At 37.7% G+C, this 25,020-nt stretch overlaps 1 long non-coding RNA gene across 1 annotated transcript; it reads left to right on the forward strand.

Annotated features, from left to right (window-relative positions):
- The first annotated feature begins 3,817 nt into the window (after positions 1-3,817).
- Positions 3,818-4,629, forward strand: LOC130564164 (uncharacterized). The gene is made up of 3 exons (XR_008964210.1): positions 3,818-3,852; positions 4,120-4,173; positions 4,403-4,629. It is a non-coding gene; the product is annotated as an uncharacterized LOC130564164 (long non-coding RNA).
- The last annotated feature ends 20,391 nt before the right edge of the window (positions 4,630-25,020 follow it).

Genomic DNA, 25,020 nt, shown 5'->3' on the forward strand with positions numbered 1-25,020 from the left:
AAGAGGAGCCTTTGACTAGCTCCTCTCGGAGCTGCAGCCATTTCACTAACTGTGGGAATGGCTGGTAAACCATCTCCTCCCGCTCCAGAAAGGGTGGAGGGTTGTCCATCCTGGCCACCAGATAGACACGGACCAGCACCTCGGGGACGGAAGCCCTCCTGGCCTCGACGTCCCGAGCATAGTCCCGCAAAGGGGTCACCTCCGGTGCGTGACTGGGAGGCTATGGCCTCCCACCATACTAGGTTGGAGGTACAGGGCCAGGTTGGTTGGAGTATTGTCCATTTTGCTGCCTGCTGGGTTTGGTTGTGGTTGGTTCATTAATAATGGACAATGCAGGGACGAGGCAGGGCAAGGCAAGGCGAGAACAAGAGCAACTGGACAGGGATCAAAGAACAATGACCCAACAAGAGACAGAGATGACTGGGACTACATAAAGGGGACCACTAACGAGGGATGATTACGTAGGGAGGGTGACGGGCAGGTGACTGGGATCAAACACTAAGGGGAAGTTAACGAGGGAACGAGGGGGCGGGGCTTAGAGACGAGACACCGGAGAAAACGCATATTATGTTGTGACAGACAATAATATGCTTCTCTCCACACAGAACATATGGGTCTGTCAAAAAGCATGACAAGAGAGGGCAGAATCATGACACCATCTGTCATCATTGTTTTCCAACAAAGTATGCAGACAACGTGGTGTTCCTCCAGTAAAACTGCGTAAAATCTGATCCGTCAGGCTTATGTATATAATGAGCCCATGCACACATGATTCATGTTTCACAAGCACACCATAAGTTTGTTATTTCACAGCTGTGTTATTTTCACTGTTGAAAAAAACAGCATATGCTGGTTTGGTATGTTTTGATGCTGGTTTGCTTGTTTGTGCTGGTTTAAGCTGGTCATGTGCTGGTCCATAGCTAGTTTAAGCAGGTCAAACCAGCATCAAAACATACCTAACCCAGCATTTGCAGTTTTTTTTCAACAGGGTTGTCAGCTATAGGCTAATGCCATAGCACAGTACTGTACTCCTATCATAGCCGTTAAATATGAGAGTTACGAAAGTCGATCTCGCCACCGTGTGGTCACGTGGTTCATGGAGCCCTCAATAGTTCCAAACAAATCCATGCTGTCATTTAAATGGATTTTAGCGGGACAGATAACAGCAACTGTATTTCCATAAATGTTGCTAAATATTAGCACTTTGTTTACACTGATTACTACATTGACTACATTTATAGCAGCATTTTATCTTGGGAGTAATATGAAAATAAGATCAGTCTTTGTGTTTCATTTTACATTTAATTTCAACTGCCAAATCATTAAAATGTAAAACATGCAGTTATTTCACCAAATGTACAACAAATTAGTTTGGGAGACACTGAAATGAATAGACTTCAATACAATGTTTGGAACTATCGGAGGCTCCATGACGCGAGTTACTTCCGCATTTAATTCTTTATGGAGGTCTATGTGAGTGTCGTAAATCTGTGCGAATTGGCTGTGTTTGGAATGATGAGTGGAGTGTGATGCTCCGGTTTTTTCTGTAGCCATTTACAAAGTTGGCAACAAAGTACTCAGTTGACAGCACTGTTATAGAGTGATTTGATATGTTTTTTTCTTTAAGAGATGTTTCAAGTCTAGGTAGGTACTGTTCCTTTAAGAAAGTCGTGTTCCATGTTGGCTGTGATGTGTATGTGCGGAATTGAAGTAAAGAGTTTTCCGGGTGTCTCCGCTATCGTTGTCTGTCTCCAGTTATTACAAGCACATTTTATGAATGTAAAGCTAAACATTAACCATACAAAAACACTGTGATGGAATCGCATGTGACGTCTGTAGAGATTCACATCCATAGTCTTTTTCAGACAAAAAGCATGACGTGATGCATGCATTCTCTGGATGTACAAGCTGATCTGTGTAGGTGTACTGCATTCCCCACCTCATCTGTCTCACATCCCATAATGCTGTCTGGGATGTCTCGGCTTTTGTTGAGCCTGAAATGTTCTGAAATCTAATTGTATTTGCACAATCTGAGCATATACTGTAAGTGGCAGCAGTCAATCTGATAATAGAACCAATTAAGAACGTTTCTCTAACAGGCTCATTTGATTGCAAAAGCATTTGATATAACAGAAATATATTTGGAGAAGATATACTCGGTTATCACAGAGGATCTGTTTTTATTGGCTTTGAGTGAGATTGTACACCTTGCATAGCTTCTCAGAGGAGAGTTTTTCTTGAAATCTGTGTAAAACTATCCCATCAAGGGAAAGCCCTATGTATGTGGTTTCTTTTAAAATTATGTCTTTATTATGGGTAATACAGTTTCTTATTTGCTCTATTCACTGGTGGATTGAGGAAATTCATGATAGATTGCAAATGATTGTGACATCAGGAGTGGGAAAGAGAAACTTTATTTGATTGAAACATGCAACATTATATTAAAGTGTCACGTGTGACGGATATTTATATCACCACAGAAAATGTATTACAATAGATCAACTCAAATAGTTATTTTGATCAAATAGTAGTAGATCAAAATAGTGTCAACTGACAGAATGACAGAATCAATCACATACAGATAAACTAATGAGTATTTCAAATTAGGTAAAAAAAAACTTTAGCTAAGGCATTAAAGGTGCTGTGTGTAATTTTTGGAGGATCTATTGAAAGAAATTAGGGGTGTGACGAGACACTTTTCTCATTCATGAGAAAGAGATGAGACAAGATTTTTAGACTTTTTTAAAGAAATCCTCATTGATGATATATATAGGGGAAAATAGTCAACACAAAATGCAAAAAATGTAGGCATTATAAAATCAACCTGTACTTTATGAAACACATTAAACTTCTATTTTAATGAATTATATTATGCAGTAATAAACAATATGTAAATGTTTGGTCAAAATATTAAATGGCAGGCAGTAATTGCACAAAGTTTGTGCTTTGTTTTCTTAACAGGCGCAGCTTTTAGTAAAGAGCTGTGGTTGTTTTCGCTATATGCTTTTGCCTAGTGCTCGTGTTAGCAGAGGTGGCCACCCTGATAGCAATAGACTTCGGGGCGGATCCGCCTTCAAGTCGCCTGGTCCGCTGTACTCTCAGATTCAATTCGGCCACACGCACAGAATATGCCCCGCCTCCGCACAACGCACTGTCAACTCGCGGACTCGCAACTGACGCTGGGTGAATTCTCTGACCGAACGCGCCTTTTTTAAACCGTCACAGTCACTTAATCCATCTCCTCACACAGTGGAAACGCTGGAGCTGGCAGGTCGGTGAGGACGGAACACGGTAAGAATAGTTAAAATATGCTTTATTTGTACAGTTACGTAGCCAGTAACATTACTGTTGATTGCTTTGCTTGATGTTTTTAATTCTGAAGTGATTTTTGCAAGCCAAGTTTCAGCACATTGTCATTAGCGTTGAGTAAAATTAATTTGGTAAATAACTTTTTGAGTAAAAGCTTTTTGGACGGAATGTCTTTATCTCTCTAGAGGTGGGGTGATTCAATCGGATTTTAATCCAATCCTGAGCGCATGTTTTCTCCCCTTTCCAGTAAAATAGCAGGCGAGATAAACTGATGTTAGGCCTAACGTTAACGTTACCTGTTTTTTTACACTGAACTTCTGGTATAGTTTGAGTCTTTTGTTAATATTTTGACATATATTCTCCACCTCCCCATGTAATGTTGTTTCAGATATTTTCATATCATATTAAATCTTAAAATACTGTGCGTGTGTGTGTGTGTGTGCGCGTGTGTGTTCTGTTGTGTGTGTGTTATTTTGCAGCTTACAGCTCATTCAAGTGCCACTGGTCTTGCAGTATTTCATATTTTCCAAACAACCGAGTAAAGTAAGATTGATACTGTTTTAAACTTGATTTAGCCAGCTATTTTGTCAAAATACTAATAATGGTCCACACTCAGTTTTAACTGTAATAAATGTGCAATTTCAAAAGATTCATACCAATAATTTAAAGTTAAAGTTTTTAGGTTTTAAACTACTTCGTAGTTTAAAACCCACTTGTATCAGTAAACTTTAGTTCTGGTAGACTAATTATTTCATGTCATATTAAGATATTAAATCATATTAAGTACTGTGCGTGTGTGTTCTCTTGCAGTTTACAGCTCATTCAAGTGCCACTGGTCTGTTTTTGGAGAATTTCATCTTTAAGGTACGTATGTAAACTTTGCCTACAGACTTAAAAAGAACACGGAGGTTCACAACTCCATGCAGTTCTGTTTATTAACGGCTAGAGCTCCAAAGTTACATAGTGTACCTATAAATGTCAGATTGTACACTCTTGTTTTAAAGACAGTGGTTATGTGTATCCTTAAAAAAAACTGGTATCTCCTATGTGATTTCATGAATTTGTTTAATGAAAATTTGCTTGTGTATCACAGGTGCTGTGAGAAAGAGCCATGTCTCCCGTGCCGCCACTGATGATGACATTACAAAACACGTAATACGGTGGTTCAACTTGGCAGCAGATAGGGGAAACTCAAGGAGCCGTCCCACTGTCAGCACCCAACAGTAGCGTTTCGGTGTTTCACAGTTAACTTCTGTGTTTTGAAGTGTTCGTTTAACAGTTAAGTAGTAACAGTTGAGATAAAGTTTACTACTTTAAATAGTTTTGTTTTTATTCATCTTCAAAAAACCCAGTTTCCACACAAAAAAATAAGCAGTGCAACATTAATAAGAATAAATGTTTCTTGAGCTACATTAAAAAAGGGTTTTTTTCATTAAATAAAAAATTCTTTGGACAATTTATGGTTGCATTTCATTTTCTGTAATACCTATTAATTGTATACATAAATAATTGTTACTGGCTAAAATGGCTGAATTTGATTTACAAGTTTTGAATGATTTCATCATGTTTTATTAATAAAGGCAGGCATATTAAATATTATAGAGCAATCCAGTCTATCCAATGTCGGTCCATTAGATTTGAAATATTTCTTTAGCTAGTTTTGGCCAGAATACTAGTTTTAAATGAGGGATCTGAAAGGTATCCAGACAGAATGACCAGATCGGATCGCATGGCGGATCATCTTCTTTATAAACGGGTCCTGTCGGATCGTGGCGGATCAGCTGCTTTATAAACGGGTCCTGATCGGATCCGTGGCGGATCAGCTGCTTTATAAACGGGTCCTGATCGGATCCGTGGCGGATCAGCTGCTTTATAAACGGGTCCTGATCGGATCCGTGGCGGATCAGCTGCTTTATCAGTGGATACAGGGCGGGTCTGCCCCAGATCTGGTCCGGATCCGCAATCCTTATTTGTTCCGGATCCGCTGCGCTGTGCAAGTGGACTCCGTTCCGGACCCGTTTTGCGCATCCGTTCCGGAGCTTGTGACACTTCCAGGGCGGATCCGTTCCGGAGTCAGTTTGCTATCTGGGCATCATTTCACACTGTCAATCCTCCTTCCTCCACTGACCGAACCCTCATAGCCTTCAGAGAAACAGTTAAAACTACATAAACACATCATGTTTTATGCTTACATTGCACATATGTAAGAGACCGATGGTCTGTTTTTGAAGAGGTTTGCCTGAGAATGTATTTAGAATAACTAGCAATTGCTATACTCTACTTGTGGTACAGTCAGCTCAGATGCTGTTCAGCCGCGCGCTGCTGCCAGCGTGAACCGCCGTAAACACTGTGCTTATGCGCGGGGCGCTGCAGACGTGCGAGACACGCGCGAACGTTGAAACCCATCCGTTTAGCGCATTTATAGAAAAATGGTCGGAAAGTAGCACCGCGGGATGGAAAATCACGTTGTCTTTGAATGGCTGGGCCGGTCACTGTAGCTCACAGCATGCACATACTTTGTGCAGTTATTAGCGTGTTCTTTACAGTAATGAAAACAGGTCGGACCACAACAAAATGTGCACTCACACAAATGCTCCCAAATATATTTGGAGGTCGCACAGGTTCAATTTAGGGAGCATATGCGCAATTTCGAGCCCAGCACTTCATCATGCCAATACGCCCTTTTCACAATGACGTCACTTAACTTCCGCCTTTTTGCAAAGCAGTGTATCATAACATCTGTCTTGCCACAAACAAGAAGAAGAAGAAGAACTTCCATTTTGCTGTCACGCTGGAATTTAACAACATTGAGAAAAAAACTGACAGAACACGTATTCAAGTACTTATCCTAGCACCTTCGCTAACACAAAAAGAAAACAAAACACTTACCTTCATAATCAAACAGGTACTGTTCAACGAAGAATTTGTATCCTTTCTCTAGCTTTGATCTTGTCGTTAGCGAAAATTTGTCTGCAAGACGTTGTACATCATCTAGACGTATTTGTGGCAGATGTGCAAGCCACTTGGTAAACTCCATTCTGAGGCGCTAGCGGAAGTAACTTCTTCTTCTTGAGTTTTACTGGCGGTTGGCAAATCAGCTTATAGGTGCATTACCGCCACCTTATGAACTGGAGTGCTAGCGGAAGTAATGATACACTGCTTTGCGGCAGAACGGAAGATGCGTGACGTCATGTGAAAAGGGCGTATTGCGTAGCTAAATTTTGCCACAAGAATTCGTCACACCCCTAATAGAAATGCAATATAATATACAGTACATAACTATGTCTTCAGAGGTGTAAAAAGAGCTTACATAATGAAGCGTTATGTGATGATTGCCTTAGAATGAGTTATTTCTATCTACATACACCTCGGGTCCCCTTGCATGAAATTCGCCATGTTGTTTATACAGTAGCCCTAAACCAGGAGTCACCAGCGGACTCCGGTCTGAATCCGGACTGTAAGATGCGTCCGTCCGGACCACAAGCTTTTTTGACATATTTATACCAGGCAGGCACATCAAGGGCTGCTCAGTAGCAGTTTGGGTCCTACGGCGCCACAGACAGAATGCGCACTGACTGTTGTTGCAATGTTCGGACATCGTGTAAAGAGCAGCGTGCAGACAGGTGTAATTGTCAGTGATTGAAAAACGATGGCATTTTCAAAAGTTAGGAAAGTTGACGCTTTGAGCGTAAACGGGTCGACAGATACGCATTTATTCTTTCTGGCGAAAAAGAGGATAACAATAGCAATATAAAATAATTCATGATGCATCTTGTTTATTTTAGTTTTTATTTACCAGCTGTTTTACCAGCAATTCTTTGTCTAAAAAATTACTCACCTCGAAACAAGAGATGCCATAAAAAATACTCTGGAGACAGTTGCGGACAATGCAAATTCTAATAAATTAAAGAAAGAATATTAATGTTACTCACAATTGTTGACATTACACAATATTACAGTACAGTCCTTACCAAATGTTGAGAATTATGTTAATATGAATATCTAAAATAAATCCAAGAATGTGCCTGGAAGTTAAAAAAATATCTTAGGATGCAAATGATCTGTTTGCAGACAGCAAAAGGGGATACATTTATTACATACAGTACGTGTGTGTGTTCAGAATAACTTTAACTAGAATAATTATTCATTTAAGACAGTGTATCCCATTCATTAAGTAGACTGCTTCACACCACAGTCTAATCTGAGAGTTTACAACCCCTTAACAACTTTTCTGTCTCTGTAATTGCATAGACCAGCTTGTGAGACAGCTTGGTAATTTACAAAGTAAAGATATTATTGATACTATTTGTATAATTATTTTATTGTAATGTTAAAATGACAGACATAACTGAAATGATGGAGATTCTCTGAGACTGGCTGATACTCCTTTATCACAAATGACAGCACACAGATTTAATGGCAACGATCATAACAGCATTTAACAGTGTATAGTGATGCTGTGTATAGTGTATATAACTTGTCTAGCACCGCCCAGCGATCTGATTGGAGCTTGCCATTTCACGAGTGACTTAGTTTTTTACATCAAAAATCTTGCTTCTCTGAGCTGAGACAACTTAAAACAAATGTACAAACTAATTGAGTAAAAACTTTTACGTTTTAGATTTAGAAGTTTAACTACAGACAATTTGCCCCAAAAGAGGAAACACCAGGTACATTATGAATTCTAACAGGAAAGTCCTCGTGCCATAAAAAAACAAGGTTTTGTCACAGGAAGTCAATCAAAAATGACTGGCTGTTTCATGAGCATGCTAACTCTTTTTAATTCTTTTTTATTCAAGTCTTCTCTCCTCAGAGAAATCACAGCTTACATCCAGTGAACAGTGAAATGATTAGATGACAGGAGTATAGATTTTAATTTTAATTGCTGTACACTCCACTGTTGTGCGAAGAGGGGGAGGAGTCTGTCCTCATGCCATGCCTCTTGCAAAAAATTATGAATAGTTTAACAAACATATATATATATATACAGTATACTGTATATATAATAAAAACAATGCTCACATATATGGTCCTAGGAAAATGCAAAGTCATGCTCATTTGCTAGGATATATAAAGCAATTTACAGTGCATAAAAGGTTTGCATGTTTATGAGTACGATTTTATCTTCTCTTCAGAAACGAAGGCTAAACCATTACGTACTTTAGTACTTTTTACACCGTCTGCACTTTACACAGCCTAAAGTAAACAAAATAATAAGCATTTAAGGAAATAAGGAAATGTTTTTTTTGTTGTTGTAAATTTGCAGTCTTTTTCTGTGATTTGATGCTTTTTACCATAGTTCAAAAATACACTATAAAAAAATGCCATACAAACTGAAATCTTCTGGCAGCTGGGGCAACAGAAATATACCGTAAAAATATTTTTCATATTTTTATAGTTTTCATGTGAAATTTTAGTCTTTTTCTCTGATTTTTTTTACCATATTTCAAACATATACAGTACTGTTTTAAAAAAATCCCATAAAAATAAACATTTTCTGGCAACTGGGGCACCGGAAAAATGCCAAAAAATTGTAAAATAGTTTTTCTTTTAAATGTGCAGTCTTTAAAAAGTAGGTAAAAATAGGTAAAATTCCATAAAATTAAGATTTTTACAGTGTATGCATTGATAAAAGTTTCAGACAGTAGTATACCGCACTGTTTTACATAAACCACGTTTTTACTATTATTTCGGAGATAAAACGTATTTACGCTTTACTGGTTTGTTTGTAGTTGAAAAAAAATGTTTATTAAACATTATAGTTGTAATGTCTTCATCACATTAGAAATGGAAGGTCAAGAACAAATACATTCTGTAGTAAAAAAATAACCGAAAAAAATAGTGAATTAGTGTTTATAAGTTTACATAAAACTTTGAACAATAAGTTGGCTGCAATAGTCAAGGCTGTGTGTCGACTTGGGTGACCCAAGTTTGAGTTCCAGCTTGTGGTGCTTTCCCGACCCTTGTTCCTCTCTCTCTTATCCGACATGATTTCCTGGTGTCTCTTCACTGTTCTATTTAATAAATGCCAAAAAAATTGTTTCCACTAACGTTTTTCCGCAGTGAACCAGCAAAAGTTTACAAGCTCAGTGTCGTGCTATCAGGTCCGGGAGTGTCTTGGCATGCATGCTAGAATGAATTATTTGGCCTGCAAAGCTCCCAGCATAATGGAGGGAGCGCGGAGTTGAATAAGCATGAAGGCACGTTCTTCAGATATAACCTGACAGTTGCTGTAATCAGTGAAATGAAACCCAAGGACGCCTTCCTGGACAGAGATTAGACTTCAGCAGGTGACACTGTGAATGTTGATGCCGCAGTATAAAAGCTTGTTCAGTCTGTACTAATCGTATAGGACTTGCTTACGTCAGAACTCATATGTAAAACTTCCCACAATGAAGTGTGTTGTCACCCTATTTGTAGCTGATACAATCTGAAAAAAGACACTTTACCCATTTTTAATTAGTTCAAATAAGTTTTTCATTAGTTTTACGCGAGTTAAGAAGGCAAATAATGTGATTCCCGAAAACTGATTGATTTTTAAGTGTTGAGCAATGAATTAAAGTTAGAATAAAGAGCAGAATTATCTATTGGTCTAGACAATGCCAAAATGAATAGTTTGCAATTTAAAGCGGAGATCAATATTTATCCTATTGTCTGATTAAACTCCAAACAAACAGAAACAGAAGTAGCTTTGTTTAACCATTTTGTTGCTTAGAAAAAAATATAAGCTTAAATGCTCCTTTTCAATGTGAAATACGAAATAGCCCACAGGTCGGCCTGCATGAAACTATTAGAAATGACCCAACTAAATGGAGCAAATTGAAAAAGTCAGCTGCAACGAGCTGATAATATTTCTATAATGGGAAGTTTTTAAGAGCACAAAATGGGGTTCAGAATTGCACTATAAACCTGATCATCATTTTACATTCGATATTATATGCTTGTGTTTTAACTACCAAAGGAGGGAAAACGCTATAATTTTACATTCAAAATACACATTATCTACAGTACACTGGTGCAGAAAAATACCTCAATTTTTCTTTTTTTGAATCACATGTCTCTGCAACAGATACTGATAAACTTTAAAAGGTCAAGCGTGATGAATATCGATATAAAATAATGTGACTGCATAAATGTCTTATCTTTATACTGTAATCGACCATTGTGAATGTGAGTGAAAGCAGAACAGAACATAAAGCCTGCAACAGATGTATGACTTTTCCAGACGGCTGCTCGGCCCTCATGCATATTCATCTCCATATTTAACAAGCAACCACATGATTTCAATTTTTTTGCTTTTTAAATCGGTAGGTATATTGATATTGTGTGTAAAATAAGATTATAGGAGAGGCTATGCTGAATCATGAATAAGTCATGACTGAGGGGCATTTTTTAGGCATTAGCCTCAAGTACCTGTTTTACCTTAAGACAATCCGGTGTGTAAGTTTAGTGCTGGAACTAAAACCTGCAGGATGTGGCCCTCCAGGAACAGAAATGAACAGCCTTGATTTAACGTCACCTCAACGTTTGACTTTTCTTCTGGTTATTAAAAGCTTTAAAAACAACAATTATGTTGTTACATCAAAAAGCCAAGATATGGATTTTGGAATTGCACCCGGTGTAATGCATGTTACAAAGACGTGACTGCAACAAGCAGAAGCCAAGCTTTGCGTCAATAAGTTTTTAACAATATTAAATCCTTATTAATACAAAGCTTAGATGTCATTGGACAACAGTTTTCACTTTGACCGTTTGTAGACAGAACGTTTTGAGCAGTGCTTTTGTATACTGACACTTAACTTGTCTCCTAGTATGTCTCTTTGACAACAGAGATACCTGCCATATAGTGGATGTTCTATCTCAAAGTTGATTCCTCCTTGAGTAAATATTACAGTTCCCACAATTAAGGTTTTAATTATAAATTAAATCGTTGCTTAAATTAAATGATTATAACATTAACATTGTTATTATTGGCCAAACAATTGATACACTTAACTTTCCATATACTGTGTATTTCTGCAAACCTTTTGTATAACCAACCCAGTCTCAAGGCAGTTCGTGGCATAGGCACAACATTTGGAATTTATTGATTCGTGTCAGGAAAACACTAGGGAAGAACCCAGATGCAGGCAGCGGGGATGAAGGGGTTAACAAAAGACTTTATTTAACAGATAATAAACACAAAACAAAGACCCACGATGGGGTATAACAACACAACAGGATAATAACAGGACGTAGACTAACTAACACTAAACTGAGAAAAACCAACACAAGACATAAACTAAACTGAACACTTACTAGACTGACGAAACAGCAACAAGGGGTACAGGCATAACGGGGACCATCAGGAACGCACACCACATACAATGACCGAACACAGGACAATGAAACATGAGGGTATACTGTATATAGGAAAGACAAACAAGGGATAATGACACGGGGCAGGTGTGGGTAATTAAACACTCAGGGGAAGATGACAAGGAAACGAGAGGAGTGGGGCCAATGACAAGACACTGGAGAGAACGTATATTATTGTCAAACGGACAACAATATGTTTCTCTCCACACATAACCTAAGGACTCTGCCCCGATCCCACCACACGACTAGAATTTCATAAACAAGACGGTGGGACCGTGACAGATTCGTGTTCATCGACACTTTTTTGTATGTAGGCTACATTTTATATTTACAACCTGATATCAAAAGAAGTCGTATATATATTTTAGGTGGTGGCTAACCAATGCCTTACCTCACCCCAAACCCTAAAATCACAGCCGCAAAGGCTGATTTAGCTAAAAACGTGAGTTTCACGATGTGGTAAGTCAATGATAAATGAATACTCTAACCCCGCCCCTAAACCTATCATCACAAGGACAAAGTCAAATCATTACAAAACATACGAATGAGATCAAGGAAACAGGAATTCACACGAATGAGCCACATTGTGAAATCCCGTAATATATATAAATATATTTATACATATAAGATACTGCGTATTAAAATATGTTGGACTGAAAGTCGTGCTGGGCGACACGAAAAAAGTTGGAAATTCATGTCACAAACACAAATTAATAATGTCACGAATTCCCTTGAGACTGTGTTGGTTTAGCATATATAGCCTGTTGTAACATTGAACTAAAAAAAAGCATATTTATGCATTTATGCTTTTATCTCCAGCATATCACAGTGCATTTGGGGTATACATATTATCTGTCCAACATGCATATGATGTTAAGAACGGCACGCTCTACCAGTTGAGCTACAGAAACATTGTAACCATAAAGGAATTCCAAGCAAATGATTTGTCTATATGATTCAGCACACTGCATAATGCATTTTCTACAAGAAATGGTCCGTACAATATATCAAGAAAAGTTCAAGTGACCTGAAACAGCCTTTCTAAGTGATCTTTTAAATTTAAATGCGCAGGGCATGTTCATTTCATTTGTTTATTCTCAGATGTGCATGGAAATGGGTGAGCTCTCTGCTAGTTTTTCTTACTTTAGTAACGGCTAACGCTGTGAAGGACCTGAAATAGCCCCAGCACGTTAAGATGTGTCAAATTCAGCAGACCCTTAAGACTTGCTGAGTACATTGATAATAACTACCACTCTCTGTCATGACACCTTTTACACACATCCAAATATATAAACAGGTGCAAGTAGTGCCATACAGGTGTGATGTACCTGTATAGCTAGTCGGCTGTTATCACAGGATAATTCTGTTCCAAATCGACTCCAGCTTGCATATCCACATAACAAGGAGCAGTCAGTCAGATTGGATATAATCCGTATGCGTATTGTTACAGGTGCATCATTTGGGCACTTTGTGTAGTGGGAATGTCTATATTTCTTGTTTATTAAATCAAGCCAGATGGCTGACACATACTGCCAGGTTGCCAACAGGCTCCAGTGACTTCCTGTGGGATGACAGGCTAAGCACAACTACAGCCTCCCCCATCCAAAAAGATCTAAAAGTTCCTAAAGCCACGATAATACATATTTTATTACACATAGACATTCCCTTTTAAGATTCATTTGTAATAAAAACAATTAAAACATCATTCATTTCCCAGTTGTAGTACAAGCTAAATGTTGTCTAAATGAAGTATGGATCATACAGAAAACCTCATTGATCTCATAAAAAATATCAGAGTGGTTGTACACATAGTTATTATAGTTTTGACTTTAGTTTTATTTAGTTTAAATAATATTTGAAATTAGCTTTTATTTTTAGCTTTTTTGTTTTTATGTTGATTTTAGTTCAAATTTGTTATGTTACTATATAAGATTAATTATTTTTTATTTTAGTTTTTGTTTAGTATTATAATTTTAGTGCTTTAAACTTATTTCAGTTTATTTTTCAACATTTCAATTTTTCATTTAGTTTAAATTTTTACAATAATTTTTAGTTCAATATTTTATTTGATTTCAATGAACAGAAACATTTTCAAAAATGTTATTTTAGTAAACGAAAATGACCTGGGCTGTACATAACTTCTGTGAAATATTTGCTTGATTTTAGACAGTTTAAGCAGGGTGGCACAGCTTGTTGCGCTAATGTTTATGTGAAAAACCGTCTGGAAAGATTTTATGTGAAGAAAACTATAAAACATGGAGCAAAAATAGATGATGATAATAAGAGTTTTATTGTGCTTTTAATAAAAAAAGTTCAACCTCTAGGAAGCAATAATAAACCATTCAACCTTAATTTTAAGACGTTTTATTAATCTCAAACGCATTCATTTGTGGATAGGCAATCATAAAGCTCACTATTCTCCCTGGTCTCCCTCACGCTCCTGTCCCAGCCATTCATTTTCATGTTGGGAGAAATAGGTGAGTTTGCATGTTGTAAATCTGCCTGATTTGAACTGCATTGCAGCGCATAGCCCTAATAACATGGCATCAAATGATTATTTACTTTAAAACGCAAAATAGACGTACATACTTCAATATCAGAAAATCCACATTTCTGCGCATGCCGATTGTAAGCATGAGGTTTTATGAAAAATAGTAGTGCTTCGAAGGGGAGGGGTGGACTGAGCCATTTGTTGCAGTTCGCAACCTCACCACTAGATGCCGCTAAATTTCATACTCTGGACCTTTAATGAAACTCACATGTATGTTTTTAGTTAACACCATTTGTTTTCATCACGTCTCATTGTTTGAAATGCACGGATGGTAAAGCCAATTGCATCACTTCTAACTTGTCGACAATTCCTTTGTGTATATATTTGTCAAAATATGTGACAGTAAACAAGTATAAAAGTGGTCATAAGTCCTGAGTTGAGTAAACACTCTGTGATATTCATGCTGTTGAATTGAAGAATGAAGTTGGCGCTCACTCGAGTGCAGGTGGAGTGTTTGTGGTGTAACAAACAGGCATCTGGCAGAAAACTGCAGATGAGGCATCCAACTGAACTCAGTTTTATTCTCTCTGACTGAGAAGAGCTTTTCCTCAGCTCACTCACGGACCAGTTTCAAGTTTATTCAGCCTCAAGTTGCTCCAGATCACGTGGCTTTGCTGTATGGTGCTGAGTCTAGCACAGCTTGAGGGCATGTGCACAAATCGGTTTAGCAAATGAAAAAGCCTTTTTCGGTTCTGAGGTCCTCGCTCGCAGTCTAGCTCAAAGTGTTCTTTGAATCGATGGCGTTTTTCAAAATAACACCACTTTATTGCAAATATCGAGGAATGATGTCTTCAAGCACAATAACACTGAAATATGGAATCAAACGTTTGACAGACTCTTATGTGTCCCACGTAGCAAAGACAAATAGTAAATGTCAGTAGAAACTATACACTGTAAACCCAAATGTTCAAAATAATCAAACAGTAAACTTAAAATATTTAAGTAGAAATTTTTTATAAAAATAAGTTAGTGAAACACTTTTTTACTTTTGAGTAAAGTATAATGATTATTTTTGATTAACTTGACTAAAACTCAAAAATTTTATTTGCTCTTTACTTAATTTAAACATGTTAATTCAACAATTGGTCAAGAAGGATTTCCAATTCCCAGCATGCTTTGCGTCAGACTGCATTAGGAGAGTAAATAAAAAAATATTATTATTTTATATGTTTTTAGTAAAGTTAAATACTTGTTAGTGTTTAATGTTCACTTCTCTTAGATATTTAGAAGAGTTTGACATATTTTGCAGTTTTGTGGTTACCATTGTTTAGAGTGGTGCATGTGCCTAGTCTCTGCGAAGCTAAATTTCACCTTTAACATGTGGTATGTTACCAGTGAGCAGTAACTGTGCTAATGCCAGTTCTGAGATCAGTCTCCATTTGCTCATTTTGGATTGCATAAGTCAAGGTGTTTGATTTATGCATATTAAGACTAAGGAATGTGCAAAATAATGAAACCGAAAGAATTTAGTTTAGTTAACTTAAAAATGCAATTTTGGTACTTAATTGTTTAAGTTCTGTCTACTCAATTTCATAAAAAGGATACATTAAATATTTAAGTCGCACTAACTAAGATTTGTTAAGAACTTTAACTTAACAGTAATCAGTGACGTTTAACTTACAAGACGTCAGGATGACGTCTACTGCAAGGTTGTTTCAGTTGAATCAGTTTTAAAATAAGATTTCATCCACAGATGATTTTTCTTCTTTGCTTGCGTTGTTCCAAACCTGTACGCTGTTTTCTTTTTTTTTTAACACAAAGGGAGAGTTTTTGAAGAATTGTATACTGAAGTCATGCTAAACACTGTTTAGCTTGAGGAAAAGAACAATAGTATTTCAATTTTCCATAATAAGTCCTTAACCACTTGAAACTCTTCCAATTTAGAGCATGCAAGCTTTGCAGATTGACACATGTGGTCACTTTTAAGCTCTTTTAAACTGTTTGTGAAGACAAATTTGTGTTCCACAGGAAAATAAATAGCACACAGGTCTGCAATGACATGGTGAGTAAATAATGAGATCATATTTATTTTTTTGGGTGACTTACTTCATTTCATCAGTTTCTTCTAAAACGGAAAGCAGAAGTAAACATGATGTCAATGCATCAAACTGTCATGCTTGTCATGCCCGGTGGTGATAAGCAAATCGAAAACATTGCGTTGTACATCATCAAGTCCTCATGTTTAAAACATGGCTTGCGAAAGTATTGGAAATCAGTGTTCTCTTTAATTGCCTCCTATTTATTATCAGTCAACTGAGTTATCTAAACTATTTAACATTCAGAAGCGCTCTGCTTTAGGGAAGCGTGTCGTAAAACACAAAAGGCAATTTCCTGCCCGCTTGCGTCAGACTGGGTATATCCAGTTCCACAGAGGAAGGATTTGATTTATGCTATGTTAGATACACGGGTGTCACGTAAGCATATGGTCCCACCAGCAGGTGGAAGTCGAAAGGGATTTCATGGTGGTGACTTCAGAGACGTCGCCTGTGGACGGCTTTCTGGCAGGGCGGCGGGAGTTCGTCCCTCAATGACACTGGCAGAAATCCACTGTACTTCAATAATTCACACTGCACTCCAGACAGCAGCATTTCATTTCTCCGAATGGAATTAATTACGTTGAAAAGCAGGAGGGGTTTGGAAATTCGAGGCCATGGAGCTAAAACAATTTCAAAAGTGAATGTGGGAAATTTAAAGAATTGTAAAAGCTAAGGGTGCGCTGGGCTGGAGAAGTTCATGAGGCTTTTGTGATGGTAGATGGATCACTATACAATGCGAGACATACTGTATATCTGAATGCCATGGAAAGGTTCGAACGGATTACTGCTGAGTGGATCTTAATGAATTGATATCCAACTTATTATCTGCCTGTGATTGAATTTGATCTTTTCAAAGCCATATACTTCGTTTTGTTTACCAATGGAGAGATACATAGTCATTATTTCATATCACGCCAGACCTTTGCTTAAAAATTTCCATTTAATTAATCGCATTACTCATTATAATGAACGCATCGGCACTATGCATCCTCAAGTCTACACAGAAAGCCAATGACAACTTAAATCATTACGGTGACCGATAAATCACCTCAATAGCTTAAGCCTGGCTGATTTATCTTAGCTCTGGAACATTATTTTTGACTGTTTGTTATGGTCATATTGAAGAGATCTGGCAACGCAGAGCTTTGGCAAGGTCACTCGCCCCCTTTTTGTAACTAGGGGTCATAAATGCAATTTAACGCTGTTTGGGAAGGGTTCATGGGAAAACGGGGATGCAGAGCTAGTGAAAGAGGGTGCACGCACCGATAGGCCTCAATAGGAACACATGGAAAATGCTGAAGGCATGGGCATTAATCATGAATGGATTAGTTAATCAATCTTTCAGCCGGCCGTATGGGCAGAGAAGCAATGCTGAAAGGAAAAGACCAGCCAAGATCTGACATAACAGGGTAGATTTTAAGGAGAAATCAAACCCCACTTACAGTATTTCCCCACAGCACATGTTGTCCCCAACATGCTCACCAGACTGGAAATTCAAAAAGCTAATTAGGAGTTCATGCATTTGAGAAAAATTTGAGAGAGAAATGTATTCCATTTCATTTTCTTAATCGTAAATCCACAATGCCTGCATGATAGAAGAACCTTATTCATTTTTCTTGGACAGATATGGATCACAGGTATGGCCCAGAACTTGGCCACACTCGATATTTGGCAGAGTTATCTCACAGTCATGCATCAAAATCTTCACATACCTTACACCGACATTATACTTCAGATTTGATTTATGTGGAATCCTTTTGTAGCGAAAATTTGATTAATGTTAACGACGACTACAGACTCGGTTAGGCATGATTTTAACACGAGAACCAAAGTTAGAAAAGAAAGTTTTTCTTCCACCGAGACCAATTTGGATGAAAATGAGAGACGCTTGTGAATGAGAAGGATCCGTACAATTGTATCTAATCGCACATCTGGTGACCGTACAGGTTCCTGCAAATTACTGATAAATGATCAGGCGATCTTCCCAAATGAGACATCCATCAAAAACGACAGCTATAGGGATAATGATTTAGGATTAGAAACCACACGTAATACTCGTCTTTTGCTCTTGTGACTGGGCATGTACAAGAGCAATCATTCGCAACCGACGGACCATTGAGAAGTTTAAAGGCCACTGTTTTCCGGTCAGTGACTCTTAAGGCAAAGGCTGCATGATGAAGACCAAAAGTGAGGAAATGTTACTTGTCTGATGAACTGTAGCCTCAAAATGCTTTTTACAGTCTTCTGTGCAATTTTGCCTGAGGGCCGGTTAGTCACTGACTTCTGCATCTAACCCCATGTACAGCTAAAGACCAAACCGTGTTCTTATCAAAACAGTAATTATAAATCTAACGCCGCTAAGTGATCGTGACTCCAACTGGTTCGGTGATGTAACGTGCCTCAGCATTTGACACTCACAAAAAAGAGCTCTTTTAAAGAGAGGTTGGCCAAGTGCATTGTGGGAAAGACTCTGAAAAGAAGCATGTTGAAAGTGCAGCTGAGCCCTCGGCTATCCCAGTTTTACAGGGTGGCGGCCAATAACTTTTAGGTCACTTCACGATGATGAATAGCTCTAGCACGGGTTGAGGAATTAGATGGTAGTGTGTACCCTATTTTTTGCTTGCAAATGCTGCCGTTTCTCAGCTGAGCTTTTTAAAATAATTTCATTATCATTAGGAATCTGATTGCCTCACAGTTAAAGTATAAAGTTTAGATAACCATAGATACCGCAAGGATAGCCCAAAAAATGATGAATAGGAAAAGATGATACTGTATCAGTGGTTTTTAGCTGGTGGTCCAGGCTCAAAAACAGGTCATAGGTTTGTTATTATATGTTAGCAAACAGCAGGGAAAAACTGTGTTACAGCAAATAAAAGCAAATAAAATATATCCAATTGGAAACTATTCGGGGTCCTGGAGAGCCACTGTCCTAAATGTAATCAGACAGATTTGAGTAAGCAGGTCAGGTTCGGGTTGGAATGGAAGTCTGCAGGACAGTGGTTTTGAAATAAGTACTTAACATTTTACTATATTTGAAGGTAACTAATGAATATGTTTGTGGCATTACCTATTTTAAAGGTAGGGTGGGCAATTTCAGAGAGGCTAGCAATAGTTTTCAGTGTTAGATCCCACCCTCCCTTCAGAGCATCGGACCGACAAACATTTTATGGTCCTATGCCTTTCACAGATGACATAAAGATACCAACATATATTCAGACCAATTTACTTAGTGGTTGCTATAAGGATGTAAAAAGACTATCAACCTAAAAGACTAATAAAAAAAATCTGGAAAGAATCTCCTACCCTGACTTTAACTTCATTATACCAAAGGTCAGATTTCCTTGTATCCTTGTAGCACACAAGATATTCTCTGGAACCCTCAAATTAGGCTGGCAAAGCATATGAGCAGTGCAGAGTGGAAGCGGAGCGCAGAAGAAGAGTTGGATTTGTAAGGAGCGGACTTTGGGAAGTTTGCGTGTCGCTGTTGTCTTTTGCTCCAGGGTCGCTCGAAGCAGTGTTTTTCCTCGCTAGTGAGTAGGAAGGAGGGAAATGAAAAACATGGAGTGGAGCTGAAGCGGACTGATTACAGAAGTCCTTGAGCTGAGAAGGAACATTTCTGTCACTCAATTTACATACTATATGGTGTTCCGGTACAGGAATGCTTGGTTACAAAAAGCTACAGTATATTAAAGTGGCATCAGGTGTGCCTCACGCATCCTGAAAGAGCATTTTGATCGCCCCCAGGTGGGTGGCTGCAGTATATAGGTCATAAACTCTGCCCTCTCCATGTAAACAAATGTGATATGAGACAAACTAAAAAAAAACAAATTACATTTTATAAATACATTTTTGCCAAATATGTTTTCTGTCATTTTAGTTAGTTCTCATCATGCTGATGTTCGAGTGTTTGTTTTTATAATAAGTAATAATTTAGTTCTATGATGTATGTGGAGAATGTGGGCGTGGCCAGCTATCCCTGTTTGAAAAAAAACATTAGCTGGTTAGGTATGTTTTGATGCTGGTTTGTGCTGGTTTAAACTGGTCATGTGCTGGTCCTTAGCTGGTTTAAGCCGGTCAAACTAGCATCAAAACTATGGCGTTAGAAATTGGACAAAACTACGTGAGCGTGTAAACACAGCGCGCAAGCACACTGAAAACGCTTGCACGTAAATTCCTGCATTTGGGCCAACATATAAAATATTACTTAATGGGAATTCCTTAGATACAATTTTTCCCAATTCTCTGCCATCTCTCCTGTTCTGTCATCGACTTGAGGGCGGCAGTAACAGCCAATCACAACGGGAGTTCCAGAAAAGAGCAGGATTGCAGCAACCAATTGCATTTGTTGTCACAAAATCCCAGTGTCCCGCCCCCTTATTGCCAAAGTCAAATTGACTCGTGCGTGTGTAGTCAATACTGTGTCAATACTGTGCGCGGGCGATCTGCTTTGGTGATTGTTATTTCCCCTCGCAAGTGTTGATTTACGTGCACAATCTTGGTTTTCGTATTCAAGTTAGAGATTTGAGATATCTACAGGTTCACATTTTACGTGCGAGCGTTTTCAGTGTGCTCTCGCAGCTGTAATCTGCTTGCGCGCTGTGTTTACACGCTCACGTAGTTTTGTCCAATTTCTAACGCCATACAAAACATACCAAACCCAGCATATGCTGTTTTTTTCAACAGGGACTCGCAAAATCTGGCTCCAAATTAGACCAATGACGCAAGATTTCTGGGCTTCATTTGACTTCACTGGATGAATCTTTTTACAGTCTATGAGTGGTTAAAAATATCTAAATATAACACTCACAGGCAAATGGTTGCAGGTAATAACTGCCAAGCTGAAATTCACTACAACAGTTTGTTAAGATTATGACTTTGCTTCACAACCAGTTTAAAATGTCCATTTCCTGCCTTTAAAAATGAAGGTAACACTGTTGCATGTGTGATATTGCTCATTTTACAATCTTAATGTTAGCAGAAACCAGTGTACCAGTAATGTACAATCCGAAAAACGAATGCTTCAGGGATTTGATAAGTATCTGCGTACGTACGCACAGAAATAGACTTGAGGAGGAACGTTTGGGAGGTCTGCCATGAGCTGTAGAGAAGCTATAAATAAACAGAGCTGAGCTGAGCAAGCCACACACACATCCAGATCTAGAGCAAGGGATTCGGATTCATCTCAGCAGAAATGTCTCCTACATGTCTGTTGCCCACAGTTCTCAATATTTTGCCGAGTGCCTGCTTAGGATCGCTAGGACTGATAGAGTGAAAATAAACACCAGCGCTCGTATCAGAGCTCTCAGCGGTAGCAAACAATCCTATCCGCTCACCTCGCCAATATTTAGTAGGAAAATCCGCTGGGAGTTTTCATATGTAGACAATCACGGTTCACCAAGTACAGCGCACCTGCGTCTGTCAGGCCGCGATATACTGAACTGCTGTACGAGTTTACTTCAAGCTTCACAAAACAAGGCAAACAAATGTTGACCTTCATGATAAGAAACGCCATTTGACACAATATTGATTTGGTTCATACGTGTGTATATAAAGCCATTTTGACATTTCAGTAGCTTATAGATCTGTTTTTTTCCAACTGTTTGAACCTGATCTAAATTGAATTAAGGCTCACCCACGTAATCTGCTTAAACATGTTTTCATTTTGGAGTTATATTGGCTGACAGATGGAGCAGTGATGATTTTCCTTCTAGCGTTAATTGCGTTAAATCTTCTGTTGGTGATACTATAGTCAGCTGTTGATAAACCCACGTAACTAGTATAGTTAGCAAACAAAACAGAAATGCGTGTCTTGCACCAAATCTGGTGATATTTCAATATTTGTAATGTTACTATTTTTTCATAAGGTGATGCCTAAAACCTCTTTGAAGTAGTACTGAATTATACACAAGCACATACGTTTTTATTAAATTGTCTTAAAAAAGTCTTATTATTGCAAAATGTTGACCTAAAAATGTATCTTTGTATTTATGTGTTGGGTCAAATGAAACATTGCAACGGTGATCATAGAGCACATTGTTTGTGTATTTGCACGCATCAAAAGGATTATTATTTGTCTCTTAATCTGACAAGTTAATGTGCACATTATATCCATCCAAGCAAGCATTTACTCTTACAAAACCACAGAATTTTAGTAAAAAAAAGGAACGTTGCTGATTATCGCTCAGCGAGTTATACCGTTTTCCACAGTTTAGCACTATCCCTATACCGTGCATGGCACTTCAGTCAAGAATGACTGCGGTGGTCTTGGCAGGCAAGATACATGGCAGTTCTCATCATGTGAGTAATGATCCATGCTAATTGAAGCAATTACAGTGACCTTTAAGTAAAGGCATATCCAACATTACAATAAGATACCAATTAGTGTAATAGGCAATTATTCTAAATCAAAGATGACAAGGGGAATGGGATATTTTACCTCATTTTATCAAAATGTCAGGCTATATAAAATAATTTGTTTTGTTGCTGATGCTAGGCAGTAATGAGTGAAGTGAAATGATACAATGTCCTATCTTGACATGTGATGTGAAAGTGTGTTTCAGCTTGCCATGGAGTCAATAACCCAAAGCATCCCAAAGAACAATATCTGGATGTTACTTCTGAGAAAGTTACATGCAAAAATCTTGGGGAACAATAAATATAACTGATTATATAACTACTTTATATAAAAGATTACAAAAGATGGCGCCGATGTGTGTGGCTAGCCGTCTGCGCTCTGTGTTGTTTGTTGTCTGACTAAGGACTCTTCTGACTCAAATTGCGCATACACTTATAGTGTATGATCGGCTACAGCTCCTAAATTTAAGGATTGCAGTAGGATGTTTCTTAAACACCGCTTCAGAGGAAACCCATGGAAATCGTCTCCCTCCGCCTGTACTGGCGTCTATTCCTACCTGCTTGCGTTGTATGCCTTGAGACTTCTCCCGGAGGAGACGGAGATGCCGCAGACAGAGAGGAAAGCGGGGAGGAATTGCAGTTAAGATTAAACTACATCTGGCGCATCTGCCAGTGCCTGCACGATGTCCCTGTGACGCTTTCTCTGTCTTTGAGCCCGTCGGTGGTCGTTTCGCCTCGCGGCGTATGCTGGAGTGTTCTCGGCGGTGTATTCGGCCTGTGATTCCAGGGGTTCTTCAGGTGCCTCCGAGGCCTTGGTCGTCCATGGTTCGTTTTCGTCGAGGAGGAATATATGACAGGAATCTTCGTTCTCTAAATCGGGAAACTCAAATCGACTGGTGAGTCAGTGCAAGTTAAGATGGCTCTGACCCAGCTAACAATTTTATGTTATAAGAACGTTTTTATAACGTTCTTGTTAAGTTAAAGAAACGTTATTTTTAAATGTTCTAGGAACGTTCAAAACGTCCAGTTTTTTAAACGTTCTATTAACGTTTTTTATTGGTTACAAGAACGTTTTCCAAAACGTTATTAGAACGTTAAATTCTCTTGTTATATAAACGTTTTCCTAATGTTTTTCAAAGATAATGAAAAACGTTCTGCAAAACGTTTTTATAACGTTGACCCAACGTTTTTGTAGGGTAATGCAAACTCTAGCAAAACGTTATTGTAACATTTTATTTCTTCATATACTAATGTTTTCTATACATTCTTTCTGTGCTTTAGGACTGTTCTTAACCTTATGTTCTTGTTTATACGTGTTCTCTCAATGTTATTCAATGCTTATAAATTAAATGAGTTTTAATGGAATTTATAGTAAAATGTTCAGTAACTGTGTAACATTCACAAAATACAATCTAGAAATAGTAAAATGGAAAGCTAATAATGCAATTTACATTAAGTGGACACTAATATAAATGTAAGGAAAGAAACATTTAATGTCCAAGCTAGTTTTAAATCATAAAAATATTGCTTTTTCAGTTTAATTTTTAAACAACATTTTTCAAATTCAGCAGTCAAGTGTAAAATAAATTGGTTTATTTTGTAAATGCAAGTAAATGCCATTTTAAACAATATGTTTAGTTTAGTGTAAACAATAACAAACAAAACATGAGAACCAACTAATAAGTAAGATATTAAAAGAAAATATGTAAAAATAAAAATAGATTAAAGAATATAAAAAATGTACATTAAAGAACAGGAACGTAGATAGACAGAAAGAGAATATTAACTATAAATTAAAAAATGTTAAAATAATGAGGTCGATGACATCACTCCATGTCTTGCTGGGGCACCGGGCCACTGGACAATTCAGAAGACGTGGAGGGAGACTGCAGGGAGAAAAGACAGTGTTAAAATTAAATAGTGGTGAGATTTAGTATAAAAAATACTGAGATGCTATACTATATGCATCCCTTCACATGTTATTGTTTAGTGGCTTTTCCAAATCAGTCCTTTTTGAATACTTTCAACCTAAGATTTAGTACTGCAAAAACATGAATAGACAATTAAAGATTTGTGTGTTAGTAGAAGCCAGCATACATGCTACAAACAATGCAAATGTGTAAGAAAAAAAGAGTCTATTTCCCGTAAAGTTACAAAATGATAAATAGTAAATGTTGATTCAACATTGGGATGCACTGATCATAGAAGCATGAGAAACATATGAAGAGTTTGGTTCCAAAATGAGAACATGATTGTGCATTCCAATTAACATCAATCAAACTGTAGTTGGTTTAATTTTATTTAAGCCATAATAACTAAAAAAACAACAGCTCACTGACACAATAAAAACATGATAACATAATAAAAAAACATGATTTTTTAAACAATTTTGACATGATTATTTAAAAAAAA

Source organism: Triplophysa rosa, linkage group LG13 (assembly GCF_024868665.1).
Source record: "Triplophysa rosa linkage group LG13, Trosa_1v2, whole genome shotgun sequence".
Classification (NCBI taxonomy): domain Eukaryota; kingdom Metazoa; phylum Chordata; class Actinopteri; order Cypriniformes; family Nemacheilidae; genus Triplophysa; species Triplophysa rosa.